The sequence below is a fragment of the Larimichthys crocea genome, chromosome VIII, assembly GCF_000972845.2.
Source record: "Larimichthys crocea isolate SSNF chromosome VIII, L_crocea_2.0, whole genome shotgun sequence".
NCBI classification, from domain to species: domain Eukaryota; kingdom Metazoa; phylum Chordata; class Actinopteri; family Sciaenidae; genus Larimichthys; species Larimichthys crocea.
In genome coordinates this window covers 8,050,332-8,071,359 of record NC_040018.1, presented here as the reverse complement: position 1 = coordinate 8,071,359, position 21,028 = coordinate 8,050,332, and the positions used below count along the sequence as shown (strand labels likewise).

General features: G+C 44.1%; 1 protein-coding gene across 5 annotated transcripts in view; it reads right to left on the bottom strand.

Moving 5' to 3' along the window:
* The window catches only part of znf536 (zinc finger protein 536), a 218,659-nt gene extending 197,861 nt beyond the window's left edge, over positions 1–20,798 (bottom strand). For 3 of the 5 annotated variants that reach the window (XM_027281278.1, XM_027281277.1, XM_027281280.1), the window contains exon 1: positions 19,792–20,798. The gene's annotated coding sequence lies outside the window, so the exon portion shown is untranslated. Of the gene's footprint in view, positions 1–18,990; positions 19,766–19,791 lie in introns of those variants that run through there. The other 2 variants (XM_010733963.3, XM_027281279.1) reach the window with 2 other exon arrangements.
* Between the last annotated feature and the right edge of the window lie 230 nt (positions 20,799–21,028).

The following is a 21,028-nucleotide window of genomic DNA, read 5'->3' as shown; positions in this document are numbered from 1 at the left end:
ACTTTCAGCATAATTCCTCCTCTGGCACCTCCCCTCCCCTCGCTCCTAATAAAACAACCACACACACACAGACACCAAAAAAAAAAGAAGGGAAGAGAAGAGGGGTGGTGGTGGTGATGGTGGTGGTGGGGGGGCAAGAAACGCAAAAACAAAAGACAGAGTTAAAAGTTTGGCTTCTTCATTTACCGTGCGGCTGGATAAACAGTGTTGATGAAATATGTAATTAATGTAATTGTAACCACCTATGCAATTACAGTCAGCCGGGTGGGCTCGACTGTGGCCCCGGTACACCCTGCCATAGGACAATAGGGCACCTTATTACAGTTTTAAAAAGGGGGAGGGAGTGCGAGGGGGGGTTAAAAAAAAAAAAAAAAAAGGGGGGAAGGCTTAAGCCGGTCAGCTGCTCACCACATGGTAGAAATAATAAGGACTGAAGTCACAATCATTTCAGCTTTGGTTTAGCTTCGCTGATCACTGCACTTTATACTGGACAATACAAATACCTGGACATACGATCCGTCATGTACATATTAAATAACCTAATACGGTGTGTGAGACTAATCTGCAGCGTTCGTATCGGTTTCAAAAGTAGAAATACCACACTGTGAAAAAAAAAAATAATAATACTCATTACTGCACTGAAATGATACTTCAAGTATGAAAAGTTCAAGTACTTAGCCGACATGATTAGTGTATTATTCCAAAGGATTTTATGGCTGTAGTTAGTGAAGGGGAAGCACATTTGGACTACTTTTATTCATTGCTGGGTAGTTTAATCTGCAGTGCTGCATTATATTCTTTATAATGAGTTATAATGCAAAAATTCCTTAATTTCCATCTTTAATCTGTGAAAAACAATGTCAACTTTTCATGAGCCATGAGAGACAGGCCTGTTTTCAGCCTAGTGCGAAAGGATTCTTCAAATAATCAAACAAGTTTTTAAACGCTTCGTTCAACTTCAGAAGTTTGGAGGAATTTCTCAACTCAAACTTTAAAAAAATAATAAAAATCACCAAATGTGGAGATACATGGAGTAAAATATCCCCCCCTGCGGCCGTGTGACTCGAGGTAAAATACTCAAATGTGTACTTAGTAAAGTACTCGATTACTTTCCATCACTGTTACATCTGTTATGACTCCATCTAATGCATTTAAACTCCTACTTTAATATTTTTGCGATCTTAACGGACACTGTGACCACCTGCCTTCACACTAACCTGCAAACACCACCATCCTGCTCCTATGTACGGACATATACAAATCGTGAATTAGGGGAAAATGTAGCATCACTATAGATAAACGTATTGTCACCTGGGTGAGACAAGTCAAAATTTGGGTTAAGGTGCAGGCCGCCACCCAGGCCCGTTCACACTGGCAGCCGGTGTTATCCCAAGGATTAAAATAGACTTTTCTCTGCTACCCGCCCCTGCCCAGCATTAAAGTCTTCCACATTTGCAAAATTGCAAACAGATGCAACTCAAGTACCTGCAAATAATCTGCCAAGACCAATTTCAAAAGGGAGATTTCAGAATATGTGGGAGTCATTAGAGGGAGTATTATTTCAGCGATGAGCGCGAGAGGGCCAGCCGTGTTTCACCCAACCAGATGGGTTCTGCTGCCTTTTATTCAGGAAGAAAGAAGCCGACGTGTTCTTCATTTCCCCCATTCCCCCCAAATGAAGATATATAACGTGTATGAAACAATTATGGGAGAATATTGGAAGTTTCAGAAGCAACCAAAGAATGTCAAATTTCTTTTCGAGTTTCTCAAAACAATCTTTTCATCTGCTTCCCAGTGAGGATGCCTTTGGGTGGGGGCTGGCGGAGGGGGAGGGCCAGGGGGGGGATTTTCAATGTAAACGAGGATACAGACGCAGAGATCTGAGGCTTTTTTTATTGTTTTGTATCGAGTGTTAAATATGAAAAAGAATTAAAAGGTAGACGTCTTAAAAAGGGGCCTGTGGCGTATGTAAATGAAATATGTTTCAGAGTCATAATTTGCAACTGCTGCTGTTGTTATTTTTCAGACGGTTATCTGAAGTTTCTCTGGTCGCCTCAGCGCAGCTTTAAAGAGACGCACAACAAAGCGTTCACCAATTAAAGACGATTTTTACACCAAGAACTGCGGCAAACTTCATTAGATTCTTCATCCAGCCGCTGACAAAAAGCCTATCAGAATGCATCTTTAAGTGTCGCTAATGAATAATGTATAATCAAAAAACACTTCTTTTTTTTTCTTTCCCCTCTCTACTCACACTCCACACCATTCACGACATCAACGCGGCCTTATAACAAATTAAATGTTTATATCAAAATGGAATTTGATTAGGTGACTATTGCTAGTAGGTTATTATTGTTAGTAGGGAGGCAGAATAACAATCTAAGGCACTTTAAAAAATGATCAAAATCACCAAGCCCTTGAAACAATACACATTCAATCAAATTCTTCATAATTGTAACAGTAGGAAACATTTTAGGCATTCCACCCACAACAAACAGGCTTTGTTCTCCTGTTATGAGAGGCAGCGAGGGGACACAATCAAGTGCGTGAGAAAGCCAGGAACGCAGGATTTCAAGCAATTCCTCCCTCTTTCTCTTTCTCTCTCTCTCTTTCTATACCCCCCTCTCCTCCCCCGTTTTTTTTTTTTTTTTTCAGGGTCGCCCATATTATTTGCTTCCTGTCTCATTGTAGCTGGCAAAAAGAGAATTTGGTAATTGAGTGGTACAGAACATGTGCCCTCCCTGCTCGCAGATGACAGATGGATTATAAAAACTTCAAAGGCGAGCATTTGGAGCACCAGGGGAGAGATGCTAGGTATTTGAACTATCATTCTTTACCCAGGAGACAATGACTGCCTGACATGGTGCATACATCAAGGAATAGTGCAACGGCACAGACATAATCCAACGCACACATGCACGCACACCCCTCCTTTTTTTACTCCTTTTCCATCTCTCTTCCTCTCCTTCTCTCTCCCTGTGCTATATATTTAACATCCTGTTCGGAGCAACTTTGCACCAAGCTCAGGAACATAACAAGTGGCGGGCGGTGGGGGTGGTGGGGAGTGACGCTGAGAGTCTGGAGGAGACAGAGAGAGAGAGAGAGAGAGGAGGCAGCACTGACAGGGCAAAGGAATCTTATCTCCGCATTTTTCTTCTCGTGACTTGTCACCTTCGCGAGGCTTTCCACTCGCTTTCAGGGTTCAAGCCGCGGCGTCTCCTTTAACCGATCGGCAGAAATAATCAAGAGTTTGGCTTTAACGGCGGCTTTTGTTAAAACTACAGCCAGATTAACGGGGCCTCGAGGAAAAACTGTAAGCACTACTGTACCGTAAGTGAAGGGGAGAATGGTGGGCGGCGACGCCTATAATCATCTTATAAGCATGATTTATGAAAAGGGCCATCTGCTTTGCCTTACTTAAGCACGGAGGCAACCTTTAATAATATAAGGACATGAGGAAAGGAGGGGATGGAGGGGAGGAGGGGGGGGGGGGGGGGGGGGGTGGGGTGAGTACAAAAGTACAAACCAATGACACACACACACACACAACAACACACACAATGATTCCACCAAAGCAGTAACCCGAATGCTAGCACCCCTTCTCTTCTTCTTTCTGCCTCTTCCCCTCTTCAGCATCCAGCCATTAGTTCAGATGGCAGCTAATCACTGTTGACCTCCCCTGTCACACCATTTAACCCCAGCCCCTCCCCTTGACCCTGAAGGAATTAGAAGCCTCACTGTAACACACACACACACACACACACGCACACGCACCACACACACACACACGCAAAAAACTCACAAACTACCTTGCAGACAGAGAAAAAGTGGCTTTACACACTTCACACATGGAGTCTGTATCTACGTTTTTGATTCAAGTCGACATATTCAACAGTCACCGACGCCTGAAAACGTCCTGTTAGGTGTCGAGAAGCACTCAGAAAAACAAGCAAATAATGATGTTTTTCAAGCCGAGACTTTTTGGAATTTTTGTCTTCAAAATGACAAACAATTAATCACCAGATTATCGCTATCATCGTCTGTCGCAGGTGAGTTTTCGGACAATCAACAAATCCATTAATCAACTGATTCCACTCCTCGTTATTGACTAATGATAATATTGATTATTAAGATTTTTCTTGGATTTATCAAATTAATGACTCAATGAACGGTTAAAAAAAATGCCTCAAAAACTTCCAAAAGCCAAAGATTGTCTTCAAACTCAGATTACAAACCAAAAATAATAAAATTTACAGTTATTTAAAATGGAGAGAAGCATTACATTTTAACATTTAAGAAACTAAATGTTTCTTTTTTTTACTAATAAACAACTATTAACTATTAATCATCACTATGCTGTCACTTCATTTGACTGCAGCAGCATTAGTTTCAGTCGTTCATCGTTCATGGGGAAATCAGCCTGTTGACATCCGTAATTCTATCCTCAAACTCCAAAATTGCACAAATTAAAAAAGCCAAGGACTGCCCTGAAACCGGCTGAGTGATATTATAAGACATTTCACACATGGCGAACAAGAACGTCTCAGAAGCGTTTTGATTGCCATTCATGCCCCAGCTGCTGCCCTTTGGCCTCGCTGTGACCTGGAAATGGCTCCCAGCGTGACCTTAAAGAGCAACTGTGGCAGCGTTGGAAGGAGGAGATGGGTAGTGGTGGTGGTGGTGGTGTCATAATGAGGCCATACGGCATATACTATTGTACTCCAAGCCATATGCACACACACACACACACACACACACGCACACGCCCCTCCCCGTGTGGTCACCTTTTCAGTGTCCATCAGGATTGTCGTCCTAATCCTCGTCGGATCATCTCATCAATGCCTAGGCTGTTTATGTGTAATGGATCCCATCTAACTCCCTCTTTCTCTCCCCCTGCCCCCTCCACCCTTTCCCTGCCTCCAGGTCTCTCAACCTCCCTCCCATCTCGTTCATAACCGTTCCCTCTGCTCGTCAAAGAATGCACCAACTATTTGATTTGATCTTTTATTTTTATTTTTACAAATAAGACATATCTGCCTCTCCTCACGCACTGCAGATATGTCTGCATTCTTTGACGAGCAGAGGGAACGAGATTTAATGGTACGTGTGGCGTCAGTGCTATAAAAGGAAGAACAAACTGTATGTAATTATAAATAGAAAGGGAAGTAGATCCACACTTTATCCCGTGTATGTTCTGATATTTTATATTCAAGACTGACTGAATACATTGTGTTAGTATCGTTAAAAACATTCTTTAGAATGTGGATTTAGACATGTTTCCACCATGATAAGTGTCTTAAACTGATTTAATTCACTCCCAGTAAAATTTGTTTAGATACTGCACGTCTTTCCGTACACGCTTTAACCAAAAATATCGATATTGTTATTATTGTTATTGTGGTATGTAAAGTCAAACCCTACTCTTCATACCACTCAGTTTTGGGCATGACAGAATTCAAAATAAATTTCAGATTTCTGGTCCGCTGTATAATTTTCTTGACAAACCTGTCATGGAAACTGTATAATCGTTTGTCTTTCCACCCTTCCCATCCTTCCTCATTCTCTTCATCCTCCTCCTCCTCCTCCTCCTCCTCGAAGCCTCGCAGCATGTGTAAGCAGAAGCGCACGTGCTCCCCTCGCCCTCATTACGAGCTAACTACGCTGTTAGATTAAAAGCGTGTACAGAGAGGAAGACAGAGAGAGAAAGAACGAAAACAGAGAGAGAGAGAGAGAGAGAGAGGAGGAAGAGGTGGGGGGAAGAGAGGAACAGGCCGAACCTCCATAATTAAGATCACTTCACAGATTACCTCCGGCAACAAAAGCACGGCAAGCGGCCGCCCGCAGCCACAGAAATTGGATGAAAAAGGGGTGTTGAGGAGGAGACTGACCTCCGCTGCTCTCCGCCGGGCTCCACGCGAACATGAGCCACGGCTGGATCAAATGCCCCTCCCAGCAGTAACCGACACACATAGACCCGCGTGCACACACACACACACACACACACACACACACACACACGACAGGTACTGATACATACTGTAGAATCAGTGAGACAGCTGAGGAAAAGCATACTTCATGCAGTCAGAGGCACACACACACACACACAGACGGAGGACTCAGCACCTGAGGACTTAGATTTTATAACAGGCCACATATGAGAAAACACACAGAGAGCACAGAGTACACTGTCTGGAGATCAGATCCATCCACTGCTGTAGACCAGCACTCCCCTGAGCTGGCTGAATCTTTAGAAACTCCCCTGACTATGCCACCTTCACATTATTTTGAGAGAAAGACGTGACTGCCAAGCAGTACATTAGTATTTGGTGGCATGTTTGACTCTTGAGGGACGCAGGCAGGTTTTTTTCCTCAGTTGGAAGCCAGTTTTTTTTACCATAAATCTGACATGATGCATACATGGCATTACGCCCACCTACTGGATCCTGTCACACATGGCCTTCCACACTGACCAGCTGTCAAACAACACTAAAGATATTTATTCTCTCTCTGTTATTCTCCATAAATTTTCACATCCTTACACCCTCAGCATTCTCCCGCGCTGTTCACCTCGCCCTCCTCAGTCCACCTCGCTCCCACCCCGCAAACCAACCCTGATCTCCGGTGAGCAGAGGGGAGGCCATTTACTCTAATCACAGGGATCCAGCAAGAGCGCCTCAAAGCCCTCGGGGGCTGATCGGCAATCAGAGAGACGGAGGCTACGAGGGAAGAGAGAGAGAGAGAGGGAGAAATAAACTCAACCTCAACATCAGATATGTGGAGCAAACCTCCCCTAATACGAAGCAGCTCTGCCATGAGATTGTCCTGTTGGTGGGTAGGCAGGATGAGGGGTGTTTGTGAGGATATGAGCGTCGAGTTGAAGGACTTCCTGTGACAGGGTAAGTTTTGGTCAAAAGGGGGTCACGGGGAGGGTGAAGTGTGGAGGCGCTCGGTCAGGACAGGAAGGGGGCAATAAGCACACAAGTTACTGTGCTGTGGTGCAAAATAAGCTGAGCGTCTGTGTGGTTTCTGTGTGTTAGACCTGTTTATCAGTTTGAACAACTTAAGAAGTCCTTCAAATTCTGGCTGAAGGGATAACTATTACAACCTGGATCTCATTTTCGTAGTTATGGCCTTCATTTCTATTGGTTAAAAGATTGTACCGAGGAAACAGGAGTGGTCAGTAAATTGTAAATATGACAAAAGTTTAGCCAGATCATCTAAACCACTTCTTTTTGAGGTAAATCCCAAGAGTCAGCAGAACTGTGTATGCACACGACTAGTACAGCGAGTACCAAAAGCTGGTTTGTACAGCTGAATGTTGGACTCCGAGATGTTTTCATTCAATCAAATAAAAATCCAAGAATCTGCATTGAGAGGGCAGCAACACATATAAAGAACTTTTCCAGGCTCTGGAGAAGTTTTCAAAATATTGAACCTTTATGATTTAAAAGAGTCTAAAGCCTTGTCGTAAAGGATAATGCAGAAATCATCAGTCATTACACTTCATCCACAGGAGACCATGAACGTTTTTGCAAAGTCTTTGCTAACCCATCCAATGGTTGTTGACATTTGAGACTCGAATATGATTACCATGGGTAAAATAAACAAGTTTTCTTGTACGTTATTTAAATAAAGTTTGACTTATTTCAATTCTTTGGTTGCTTCCCCTATCACTGTTTCAACAGGAACGACATGCGGCAAAGTGCCGCTGTGGTACCAGGCGCCCCTTCCACTATCACTGATAGTGATTGATAGACAAAGCTTAAGAACCACTGATCCAAAGAGTTGGACCAACCAACCAACATCGTCATCCTGTGCGGTGATCACTGACTCTGCAATTTGAGATATACTAAAAACTGCACAGATGTTTCTTTTCTAATGGTCATCTGTAGGGAAGACGCTTTTTGGTTGCAGTACTGTGTTCGAGACAATTTGGCAGCATGGCTGACTCATGGCCATGTACATCTCAGTAGGTTTGTTTAAAACCTGTCCAGTTGCCTGACTGCTCACGCGTCATGTCTTTTTAACAATGTCACCTCATTCTAAGATCTCTGCATAAATCACTGCGGTGTGTGTATCGTTATCGTGACCTAAATCAATGGCCAAACCGACCAAAGCTGTAATAAACCTGCAGCGTTCTTTAAAGTCTGACCCTCCTGCCTGTGATTTGGTACAAAACTGACTTACTATTATACACTGCACAGTCCAAATAAACAAATTGCAAGTCTCCCATGTCCTTTTATTATTCTTTTTTTAATTGGTGTCACAGAGTGACAGAAGTTAGAAACAGCAAATCTGTTCAAAAATGACCTCCCCCGTTTTGGGGACACACATTGTAAACGGGTGAACTCACTCCCACCCTTCAAGCCTATCAGTGTCAACAACCACACCATGGATGCAAACGCACCCCCACCCCCCCTCTTCTCCCTCTGCACAGATCTGACAGTCCTGTTTACCAAAGCAGCCGACACACAAGCTGAACAAGGGCCCGGCCACTTCCACTTAACTCTTTCCCCATTACAACGATTGGTGTGAACGACACAACAAAAGAGATAAAATGCAGTTCTGAGCCGGAGAAAACAACTGCAGCTCAAGAATAATAATATTTTTTTTTTTTTTTTTTTTAAAGACAAGGATGAAAAGAAAAGTGGAAGATGAGGAGGAGGTGGAGGGGGCTGGAGAGAGAGAGAGAGAAAGACAGAGAGAGAGAAGATGATGATGAGGTAGGCCCTTTGAAAATAAAAATAAAAAAAGGATGATTTGAGAATACTGTCGGAAATTGCGGGAGATCTGTTAAAGGTTTCTTTTTCAGCAGGGGTGGGAGCGCATCTTATGACTTAAAAAGAGGTATTAAAGGAAAAGAGCCAAGCGCCGGGGGAATTCTCCCACGTCGGAGAACTCTCTTTTTAAATTCAACCCCGGTAATAACGCAGATACATAATAGATAAATAGTATTTAGCTCCCACCTTGAACAACACTTTTTAAAGTAGTTCATGAAAGACTGACAGCTCTTGGCGAGGAAAGCGCACTTACACAAACACACAAGCAAGCGCATGTACATGTAATGTGTATTTTACCTAATTAAATAAAACACCAGGTGGGATCGACTGATTGTTTGCGAGTGTGTGCGCCTGTGTGTGTGTGTGTGTGTGTGTGTGTGTGTGTGTGTGTGTGCATCACGGACAGAAAAGGAGAAGCGATGAAGAGAAGGAAAGATCAAATATTGTGGCTGAATTTCATTACGTTCACATTTATCATTAGTGGTTTCATCAGCAGCTGATGGTTGGCGTAGGTGCCGAACAGTAAGGGGCTGTAACTAGTCGGACCAGCGTGTTTGTCTTTGCGAAACACAATACATGGAGAGTTAATTAGTGGTTTCTACAAGAAACAAGGGTTTTGTTGTGTTTTGTTTTTTGTTAGTTTTTTTTTTTTCACGAGCCTTTACGGACGCTCCGTTCTGCATCATAACAGAAAGCAGAGCTGCAGTAAAGTTAAATGTGTCAACTTATCCGCTCCAAGTTCAACTTCAAATTTAGATTATTTAGAGTCCGGGTTGAGGGTTAAATATTGCGGCGCCTTCGTGCACCCACAAAGCTGCAGCCTGTTTGGGATTCACACGTTCTCGTCCTGCTTATTTACCCTCTCTTTACTCAAATGTAGACCGTATTTTCACCGTTTTATATGTTATTAGTGTATTGTTTTGTGACATTTTAGGGGAGGACGGGTGTTGCATTTAATTCATTCATAAAACAAATCACAGATTCAGCCCTCCCAGCCCCTGGCTGAATAATTTGTGTACAGTCCCTAAGCTTACGGTAATGATGTTCAAGGAAAATAAAAATCATAAAAAAAGATGTTTTCTTGGATATCCTGTCCTCAAATAAGGGCACGAATAAACAAGTAGACATATTTACCTTTAAAAAAAAAGAAGAAGAAATAAATCCCAGTAGCAACCCTTACTCTGCGTCTCATGGCAGCTATGCCTCGGAGATGTGGTCGCGGCTGCACCAGGCGTTTACAGAAGGCTGTGTGTTTAAACGCCTGGAATGCTCATTTGCCTTTTGGGTTTACTTATTTACTTTTGCATAAATGGAGAACAGTACTGTGGTATTAAAGGGGCTTCTCAGGGGGAAAGTTGTGTGTTTTTCAAATGCAGCCTTTTTTAAATGCTCCCTCAGTTTGCTATATTAAGGAAGGTTGATGATTAATGCAGCATAGATCTAATTTCTCTTGATTAAAAAACATGAATTAGAAAAAAAAAATAATGCCAGACTTGAGATGAGCTCAACCCCAGCCACCACCTCCCACCCCCCCCCAACACACACACACACACACACACCCCCCTCCCTTGCTCAAAGTCATCAGATACAAAATGAGCATCCAGGCTAAAATGAGCAACAAATAATCACAAGATTCCCAATAGCCAAATATAAAATGTAAAATGACTGCCTTGATCAACTAGAGCCCAGTAATCTTTAGCAGCAGCCACAGCTGTACCACCACTTCTGTCACTTGAAATAAAAACGTAAACCTTTCAGGGCTTTCGATTGAGTCTTTAATTCAGCCTGATGTGACATTAAAACCCTTTGGTTGACTTCCACTGGCTGTGACAAATGTACCAGCGCTTAATAGAGGTGTGCAGACAGGCCGGCATTTCAGTGACTTTTATCAAACTGAATTTATCAACGCAGGCTCCCAGGATCTGTGGCAGCAGCTTGTTCAGAAGGAAGCCTACAGATACCGTTAAGTACATCATCCCTCCTCTCTGTCTCACTCCTTCTCCCCTTCTGCTCGCTGCTTTTCTCTGTTTTTTTTCTCCCCCCCCCCCCCCCCCCCCCCCCCCCCCCGCGCTGTCCTGTCATCACTCTGCCTACTGTATATTTATCTCTTTTCTCTCCGGATTCCACAAATGTGGCACTTTGTAGGCTAATAAGAATGTTTTCTGGCTTCCAAATGACAAATTGAGTTTTTAAATTGGACCACTGAAAGAACAAAACAAACAAATGACTTCTTCTGTGCGTCAAGGTGTAAACGTCTTAAAGCAGTTCTCATGCCATCGTGTGGGACACTGAAACTCTCCTGAGGCCATCAGGATAGTTTCACACAGGTTAACGGTGTCTGGTCAGGCCAGAAAAGCCGTCCTGATTGTCTGATTTCTAATAAAAGGATATGTGAAACTGATGTATCATCTTAACCAGTTTGGAGTTAATTCACTTGTGCAGGAAGGAGCCGCTGGTATGACTGTAAGAAAAGAACTCACCAGTTTCCGGTTTGAAATGGGATTTAGATTTGCTCCAATCCCATCCTGACTGGAAGACAAGTCATCTGGAGGAAAATCAACCGTTCCACTGACCAGCAAGTAAAAAAATTTAAAATATGAAAAAAAAAAATCTTATGAATTTGAATTATTCTTATTTGATGCCATAATCGCGGCAGCAGAGAGTCGTCTCTCTCTCTCTCTCTCTCTGTGAAGCATTTCCTCCTCTTTAATTGTATCCAGTCGAAGGACAAGTGTTTGGATTCATGATCAATTATTATGATTCTGAGGCCAATTTCACAAAGTTTAGGAATGAATCACAGCCTGGAGGGTGTGGTGCAGAAAAAAACTAATAGGTAACTTATTGTCATTTTGGGCTACGAGTCTAGCAGGCGATAAAGAGTCATGAATGGAGTTGGCAGATGGCATAAATGGGAAGTGAGGGGGGAAAAAAAAGAAAAGAGAAAGAAAAGAAAAGAGAGCGGAGAGAAGAAGAAGAAGAAGAAGAAAAAAAGGAAAAGGAGAGATAAGAGTGGGAGAGGGGATGGAGAGGGCGCGGCAGAAAAGAAGAGTGAAATGGTGGAGTGAGGAGTGTGATAAGGAGGCCTTTGAAGGGTCCTCTCAGATGCTGGGATTGCTCAGTTCAGCGCCGTTAGAGCCTCTGAGGTACTTGAACCTTGCCTGCCTTTCCTCCACCTCTCTGTAGAGCTGCTGCCCTGCAGGCCACCTGTAAACCGCTTTGACACATGATCCACTCCCACGGATGTAGAGTGGAAACACAAACACACATACACACACACAGACAGAGAGAGAGAGAGAGAGAGAGAGAGAGAGAGAGAGGAAGCACTGCTAAGTGCGCACAGACGCTTTAACGCATCATCAACGTTTGGTTGTTTTTTAACATTAGCACTCGATTAACAACTGGCTGTCCCACTTTTTGAGTGGAGGGGCACTCACAGCAGAAACAAGAGCACTACCTAATCGTCTCTCATATGACAGGTTGATAAAAAAAATTTTTTGTTTTTTTTCTTTTTATCCATCTCTCACTGTCAACTTTTTAAGCAATGGATCCTTCAGTGGGAAATAACCCGCTATTATTACCCGTGACCCTCACACTGGCGTCAAAGTGGCACTAGGAGGAGTTTAACCTTCCCCTTCCTGAAGGCCAACAGGAACACGATGGAATTTAATTAAGCAATTAGATGGATGCCTTACCACAGCCGCAAACAAGTGGCAGGGAAAGAAACTTTCAGGCGCTCAACACACACACACACACACACACGTACAAATGCATTTTCAAATAAGACAAATTATTACTAGAAATGCAAGAAACTCGCGTGAAAATATGCATGCATATGTAAGTTAAAAGTAAGCGCTCAAGTCACTGCAAGAAAGCTCGAAGCAACTCACACCACTCCCCATTTAAAAAAGAAGTGGAGGCTAAAAAAAAAAAAAAAAAAACACCCTCCAGATTATGCATTGTCAAAATATTTGTGACGGAGGAATTCCACCAGGCGAGCGCGGAATCGGCTCCTCTACAAAAGAGCCATCTTCCCTGAGTAACAAGTTGGTGCAATGAGTGTCGACAGAAGAGGAGCTGAAATCCCCCCCGGGCTAGAGAATATCCCGCTATTGTAGTCTTAACCCGCGAGACCTGGCGGGGAATGTACAGCTTTCACAGTCACTTCTCATCCTATTTGTAGCACTGCCGCTGATGTGCGAGCGCCTGGGCCAGAGCAGGTCAACCCCCCCTCAGACACCCCCGCTTTTTATATCTCTCCGTCTTCCCTTATACTCTCAATACCACCTCTCCAAAGTCCAATAAATATTTGAGGGGGCATTCATCTACATCGTGTTATTTTCTCCACCCACCCCCCAGGCCCTCACACCAAAACCACTTTTTTCATCTCACTTTTTTTTTTTTTTTTTGTATTTTTTTGTTCCACAAGGCAAGTTTCATTAAAGATCCAATTATGCAAATCAGGTGCTGGAGAGGCAGTTGAATATGCACTATAATGGTGTACAGTAATCGTTCGACACAATATACGGCATCCGGGGCCAGATTTACGAGCGCAACAGAACTGCAACGCCTCCATCCTTTGGTGAAAACCTCTTGATCATAATTAAAGGTGCAGGAGTTCTCGACAGCATCCTCACACCCTCCTCTCTTTCTCCCTCTCCCTCCATCTTGTGCTACTTTGGCGTGCTCATTAGAGGAGGTCTGGGAAGTTTACAGAGGTCACATCCGGGGAGGTAGAGCGGCTAAAGAGCGGACATGACACTCGATGCCAGTCGGTGATGGTATGTGAAGTGGGTAATAGACATAACCTGCCTCACACACACAGATACAACCTTCCATCTCATCAACACTGGAGGTATTTACCACAGTCTTAGCTGAGCGTGACTGAATGTTAAGCAGTAACAATTCTCTGCTTCAGGACCTCTGATTGATGCGTGCTTGCCCGTTTGTGTTAAGCTGTTGTCTACGGAAATGACACAGCTGAAAACGTAGCAGCGTTCGACACATCAAAAGAGAAAACGGTCCTGACACTGCATGACGCATCCTTAAATCCAAAATGCAAATGAACTTTGAATCAAAAAAAAAAAAAAACTACCAAACTAAAGCCAAATTCAATAATGCCTTAATGCCAAGGGAGCTCAGCAGGGAAGCCGGGGCAAACAAAGGAGGAATATCACGGGTTGTGAGGATAAGGTGTTTTACATTTTTTCAGGTTACATTCCTTGTTGGTGTTATGTGAGCGCCAACTGATTCCACAGACGGAGAGAGAGAGAGAGAGAGAGAGAGAGAGAGAGAGAGAGAGAAGGGGTAAAGGCCAAAGCATCGTCTGGACACTGGATTTTCTCAAGGCTGAACTAGTCCTGACAACACACACACACACACACACACACACACACAGCAGAAGGGTTCATGTGCACGATACACTGTTGCAAAACTGTCACAAACGCTACCACCACACATGCAGGAGGTCGCAAAAGAGAAAAGCAGATTTTGTAATTTAAAAAAAAAAAAAAAGAAAAAAATAGATCCTCCTTGTGCCCACTTCCATTCCCACCTCTCCCTCCGAGACCACTTCAATTTCTTCCTTTCCTCTCTTACTATCCAGACCTCAGCCGCCCTCGCCCCCCCCCCCCCCTCCCTCACCCTTAACTCCCCCGGCTGCCCAGACAGGCAGACGCTTCTTGTGATGGCACCCCGGCACGAAAAGGACTCAAGAGCCTGAGTCAAGCCTATCTGTCAGCACCTCATCTGCCTTACACCCTTTATTCTTAGATCAAAATGACGTCCATGATTACCCCCTCACCACCACCACCACCCCAGACCATCTACCCCACTGTTCCTCCAACCCCACAATCCTTATCAAGCTCTCAGGGCAAGGAACATGCCGGGGGAGAATATACACTCCATGTAAAGGATGAGGCGTTCACAGAGCGCAGTACAGCACACACACACACACACACACACACACACAACAGGAAAACTGAACATAAACTCTCATTTAAACAATGATTCAGTCAGGCTGATCATTCTTACAGCTAGATTTAATTGATAGCATATTCATTTATGGCTAATGGCATTTTCCATATTTCCCATTGCTTTTTATATTATTCAATAACTGAGTCAGAGGTAAAGCACTTTTCTTTACGTTCCTTCAAAGTCCCTGACTTCTGAGAAAAAAGCAACACGCTCAATCTAAAGCCAAGTTAAAACAAACAAGAACTGAGACACGACGGCAACACTTCACGTGAAAAGGACAAAGAAAATTGTAGTCATCAGTTCACAAATTCATTTCACAAAATGAATTTGTGAACAAGGCCTCGTAATGAGCAAAAAGGTCAGTGGCACTAACTTCATAAAACTTTGAGGTCATCCATGCCCCCTTCCATTTATCACCACGGCAGAATAAATCATAATTGCCGTTCCTTATAAAAGTTCGGCATCTCACCCTGTGGCCTGGTAGTGGCGGAGAGAAAAAGAGAAGAAAAAAAATCTAATCAAACATTGTCGATGACAGAAATTCAAACAAATGTGATAGAAAAAAAAAAAACATCTCATCGTTTGAGATTTCTGCGTAATGTGTGTAATCTAGCGTGTGCTGTTTTGTGGTCAGGGCAATCTCTTCTTGAGTTCACTTCCCACATTCGATTCAATGCTTTCAATTGTGCGTCAGAGTGTGTGTGTGTGTGTGTGTGTATGTTCATGTGTGTGTGTGTGTGCACTTGTCATATTAGCCTCATGCTGCAACTGCAAGCCCAGCTCGCCAACATCTTCCCCTCTCTGGCTTGAACTCTAGAGATCAAGGTCATGGAGCTACAAGGCTCAGCCCAGACTAACGCCTGTGTGTTACAGCCCCTTCAACACCCTCCTACCCCCCCACGGGACACACATACACAGACACAGTGGAATACATGTACGCTGCCGCCTTGCCCTGTTGCCCGTGTGAAGAACAGTGAGCAAGATTAGAAGCAGAATGGAAATGAAGAAATGACACAGCCAGTATCCACAGCCTTTACCCAGTAGGTAACACAGAGAGAGGGGGGGGGGGGGGGTTGCTTTCACAATGACTGCACATATCAATTAATGGCTGGCTGATGAGCAGAGCTGGCCTGATCTGGCCTGCCCACCACCGCCCTGATCCCAGCGGACTGGGAGCCCTGGCCTCGCAGCCTGTACAGCTGGAGCCCTCTCCCCTATAATTACATGAGAAGGGGATCGACTACTAGCCACAGTGAGGCTGCCTATCTGCCTGTGGACTGCACTATGTTTCAGATGCATATATCACTGACAACGGTACAGGATCACTTCAATTATGTGTTGTCCCATTGATTATACACACATCTTTTTTCTGTGCTGCTGGATTATGTAATTCGTGCGGCCACTTCGCTGTGGTGGGTTTTTTTGCTCAGCCTTCTTTTCGTGCACATTCGTTAAACAAGTGTGTGATTTATTTATTTTTTTGCTCCATACTCTCCCTATTTAAAAAAAAAAAAAAAAGATTTTAAAAGAATCTGATTGTGTACATGTCAACACGCAAATAATTCACAGTGCGTCGGACTGACAACGCGGCGGCTTCAGTCGAGTGGGTCTACTCCACGGTGAACCGAGTGGCTGACTGACTGACTGACAGCCTGGTGAGAAGAGGACTGATTTGATGCCATCCTTTGCATGCTATGCCCCCCCCCCCCCCCCCCCCCCCCCCCATCTCTCTCGTTCTCTGTCTCTATGCCCCCCCTTCCTTCCTTCCCTCCCTCCCTCCCTCCTTGTCTCTCTCATCACTCCCTTCTCCCTCGTTTTTCGGCTGAGAGATGTGTATCACCAACCCAGCCAGTCACGGCCCCACGGCCCCCTTAGCAACGCTGACACGGGCACAGGTGGGAAAAGCAACTAATGCAGGATCAACGGCGGCTGCTACAGACTGGCTCCACTAGACCAGATTTCGAGCTCCGTCGGTCAGAAAGTTGCAGCACAGGAAAATCAAAATACTTGAGCTGTGTGTGTGTGAGTGTGTGTGTGTGTGTGTTTTTCTTTGCTGTAATAAATCTCACGCTGACTCCAAAATAAAACATCCCATCCATAAACCTCGTCAATTCATCTATTTGACTTGCCATGAAGTGAAGATAAATAATGCTTGCATATTTTATAAGAATAATTATTTTAATGACAACAATCCTGATAATTCATTGGATAATTCATTAGTGAGTAGTGTGTGATATTAAAATGTAACCTGACTTGTAGATGAATAGAAAGAAAAGAAGAAAAAAAAATTGACAATCCAAAGCAGGCCTGATGAATATTAAATAAATTGCTAACGCAATCCACTGAGGCCTTGACACCAAAATTCGCTACATAAATTCCTCAAAGAGGCCAGTCAGCAAAACAAGGCCTTTTCTTAAAACACCAAGTGTCTCATCCCAAATATTTTCACCCGAAAAGAATGACAACATTTCAAGTTGGAAGAGCGGCAGAGAGGTGCGATAAAGGGCAAACAGGTCTGTGAGGCAGACCGAACTGTCAGAGGAGCGGGGACATTTATCCATTTGCTATTTCATCTCCAATAAGAGAATGTAAGGAGCTGACAAAAAGGGTTTACGCCCAGACACTATTTCAGACATAATATCCGCCCTGTGCATACCATTAAACAATGACAGCATCTCAACTCACACAGTACATCTATTTATCCCTTTTCCTCGCACAATGAATCTGAGGAAGAGGCAACATTTTTTTTTTTTGTTTAGTTTTTTGGCTCAAGACAACTTTAGGAAAGGTTAGAGAAACAGTGGGAAACAACGTGATAGACATTGTTGAGTATTTTAAGAAGGATGACACGTGTCTTCACAGCCATTGTGCAGTGCTGGGAGCTTGTTGGAAGTGGCTGGATAACCCAGGTCAGATCACTCAGGGGTCAACTCGACTTCCAAGAAAGAAAGAAAAAAAAAAGGTCCTCCCCACCCAAGACGCACGGTGAGACACAGGCTTTAAATGGGATTACAAGCCTCACCCATGCCACATATTAGTGATAATTCAATACGACCCCGTCATGTTAAGCGCAAATTCGGACATCGCTTCAACTCTCGCTCCCTTTGGTGTGGGGAATTGGGCATTTTTAAGCGCACGGAAAGACGCTCAACCTGCTTGGATGTTTCAGATATCCTAAAAATAAACGCCATGTGGTAAATTTAAAAAGAAGATAACGCGGAAAAACTCCAGAGAGCACGAGTGCAATGACATGTCATACCCACGACCTCTTCCATCCCCTGGAAAAATATTACTGCCTTATGAGCTCCGTCATTTTATATTTCCACTGTAACGGATGTCTATCAGCCTCCTGTAGCCCCTTTTGCCGACTCGCCGTAACTTTCTCCTCCCGTCTCTTAAAAGAAAAACTCACATCCTTCCCCCCCATCAAAGCTGACATCGGGTCCCCCACCCCCCCACTGCAAAAAAATGTCATTTTCCCCGATGCTGTGCGTTTAGTCTCTCCACATATGGCATTTACCCCCCTCGTCTGAATGCCATCGTAACGTCTCCTCAAAGCATAGTGCAGGGGCTGCTTATTCATAAAGAGAGGTCGATCACTGCACAAAATGGCAGGTCTCACCGGCTCTTCTTCCATCTCACAAGTTTTGACACATGGTGGCAAAACGCGCCGGTAAACTTGACTCGCCTACCCCCGGCACTCCTTCAGCACAAGTGCGGTGGGGAAAGTTTTTTCCTTAACGGGAGGAAGAAACACACGGCTGGACTTTTCCTAAAAGTCTCATACTGCGTGTCTGATCTGTATGCGCAATATCGCAAAGCCCGTGCGCCCTATCGCCTTTTTTACGCATACGGGTTCCGAGTAAAAACATGCAACCGTAAACAAACTTTACATTTATTTCAAGCTGGATTCAAAATGTGTTTTTTTAACGCGTTTGAGTTGCAAGGTGTCGAGCATCGCAGCCCCGTGTCTTCTTGGTCCCAGCTGCTATTTTGTCGCCGTTTTTTTTTTTTTTTTTTTACGATCGTCACTCGCTACGGATAATTGCACTGTTATTTTCTAATCATGATTGGGGAGACATCAGGGGCCCCCGCTGCGATGCACCCCGCACAAACAACCCCAAAATCCTCCCCAAAAACTGACTTCCCAGCGAGTAATACACTCCAAGCCCCCCCAGTAAAAAAACAAAACAAAAAAAAAAACACTCATGTGTACTAGAAGCTCCACACTTCTTACCTTTTAAATTTGGCGAAGCGCCGGCTAACTCCTGCGCGTAAACGATGCGTTGTGAGAGATAGTGTTCATTGAATAATGAGGCATGTCCATATGATTTGACCGGATCATATTCTTGTCGGATGACGGGGGTGTTGAAAAGTGCGCTTCGGACCTGTTAAAGACTGTCCACTCCTCGAATCCTGTCCCTACAACTGCTCCCTGCCGCGCATCCTGAGTTTGAAATGAAAAAATACGGCTTTATTACTTGTCTCTCTTCTTGCTTTTTTCCCCCCCTCTCCTGTCGCCTGCCTGCTAATAAAAAGGTAAACGTTTGCATTGAAGCCGGTCGCCAGGCATCAGCATATTCCCTTCATCTTTCAGCTTGAACTCCCCCTATCTGGTAGGTGAAATGCATTGTACCGTTAAAAAGGCACTCCATTGTAGAAAGCAGAGCCGACTGGCTGCATACAGCCCGGGTCTAGCGGTATTCGTCGTTGACGGGGATAAAAAAATCAGCTGGTGAGCCCAGCGGTGTTCACAACCTCGTTTAAAGAAATAAGCCCCTCGTCGTTACATGTCCCCCGGTGCCGTAGCAATAGGGGGGGGGGGAAGCCGATTCCCGACCACCTTAGTTTGTTTCTGACCTTGAACTGCCCACAAACACTCTTTTATTTCAAAAATGTGCCCCCTTGTACAGAAGCATTCACACGCAGCCCGCCTCGCCGCTTTAGGCACCGTGCGTTAAAAACATCGGGCTCGGTGGTGGAAAGAAAAAAAGACACCCAGGTCAACAAAATGAGTCCAAAAAGTAGAATTCCTTACCTTCCAAGTGAACTGTTTCGAGTCTTTTTCCTCTTCTCTTCGCCTTTAAAAAAAACTCCAGGATAAATGAGTGTTGCCTCTTGTGCGTCCTGAGCGTCAGTCACCGCTTAAGAGAAGTAATGAGTGATAAAAATGACGCTCATCTATCTGCACTGTAACCTTGTGGCGTATTTAATGTAAATAAGCCCCGTTGTGTTGCCAATCCCCATGCATACAAACGCAAACCGCTCCTCGGGGACTCGCTTTTGCCTTTTTTTTCACTATGTATTGACGATTTATTCTTACTGCCTGGAAGCGCAGGAGGGAATGAACATAATTATTTGAAAATATGATATATCAATAATGCGACTGGTCCAATTTGTGAATGAATGCGTTCTACACACCGTTTGCTTGATTTTTTTTTTTTTTTAAGGCGGCCGATCTGACTCTAACTGAAGCAAAGACTTTTTTCAGGATGTTTGTTTTTGATATTTTCTAATAGATTTCCAACAGGAGCTCCACACTTGAAGTTGGCACAACTTTTTTTGCGACGCGTAAACACGACATTTAAAAAAAAAAAGAAGAAGACGTCCCGCAGAGGCCGAACCGTTTCTTGCAACTAAAACCTTCCTTTTGCGGGATGGTTTTGATATATTATGCTTCTATAGGGGGGTGGAAGAGACTGAATAATGCAATTATAGATTCAGTGTCCCAGCGTTGACAAAAGACAGGGCTTCAATAGAGGCTTTGTTATAGGATTATATAATGATTATGGGGTAATTATGGGAACGGTTTGGTAATAATAAAAAAGTATCAAGTGCTCTCTTGCACGGACAGCTTGTTTTCTATAATGTAAGTGCATGAGTAGAGGAGTGTGATAAGACAGACAGACAGACAGACAGACAGACGGTGCTGCTGACAGCTAGTGGCAGGATGACGGCAGACAGCCCCGATTATTCAAAATGTCGAACCGAGAGACACATTAATGCCACTGACTGAGATGATATCAAATGTCCTCAGAACCGGACATGGGCCCACAATGGAATATCTCGGGGTCATATTCATAGCAGCCCCCCCCCACACACACACACACACACACTATCCCAAACACACACACACCCTCATCATCCTACCCCCCCCACCCCCCTTCTGCACGCCGCTTGTGCCATGCTGTATGTGTCAGAGAGAGAGAGAGAGGCAGAGTCACACACATGTAAACGGTCACTGTGACACAGAGCGCATGACACTCCATCTGTGG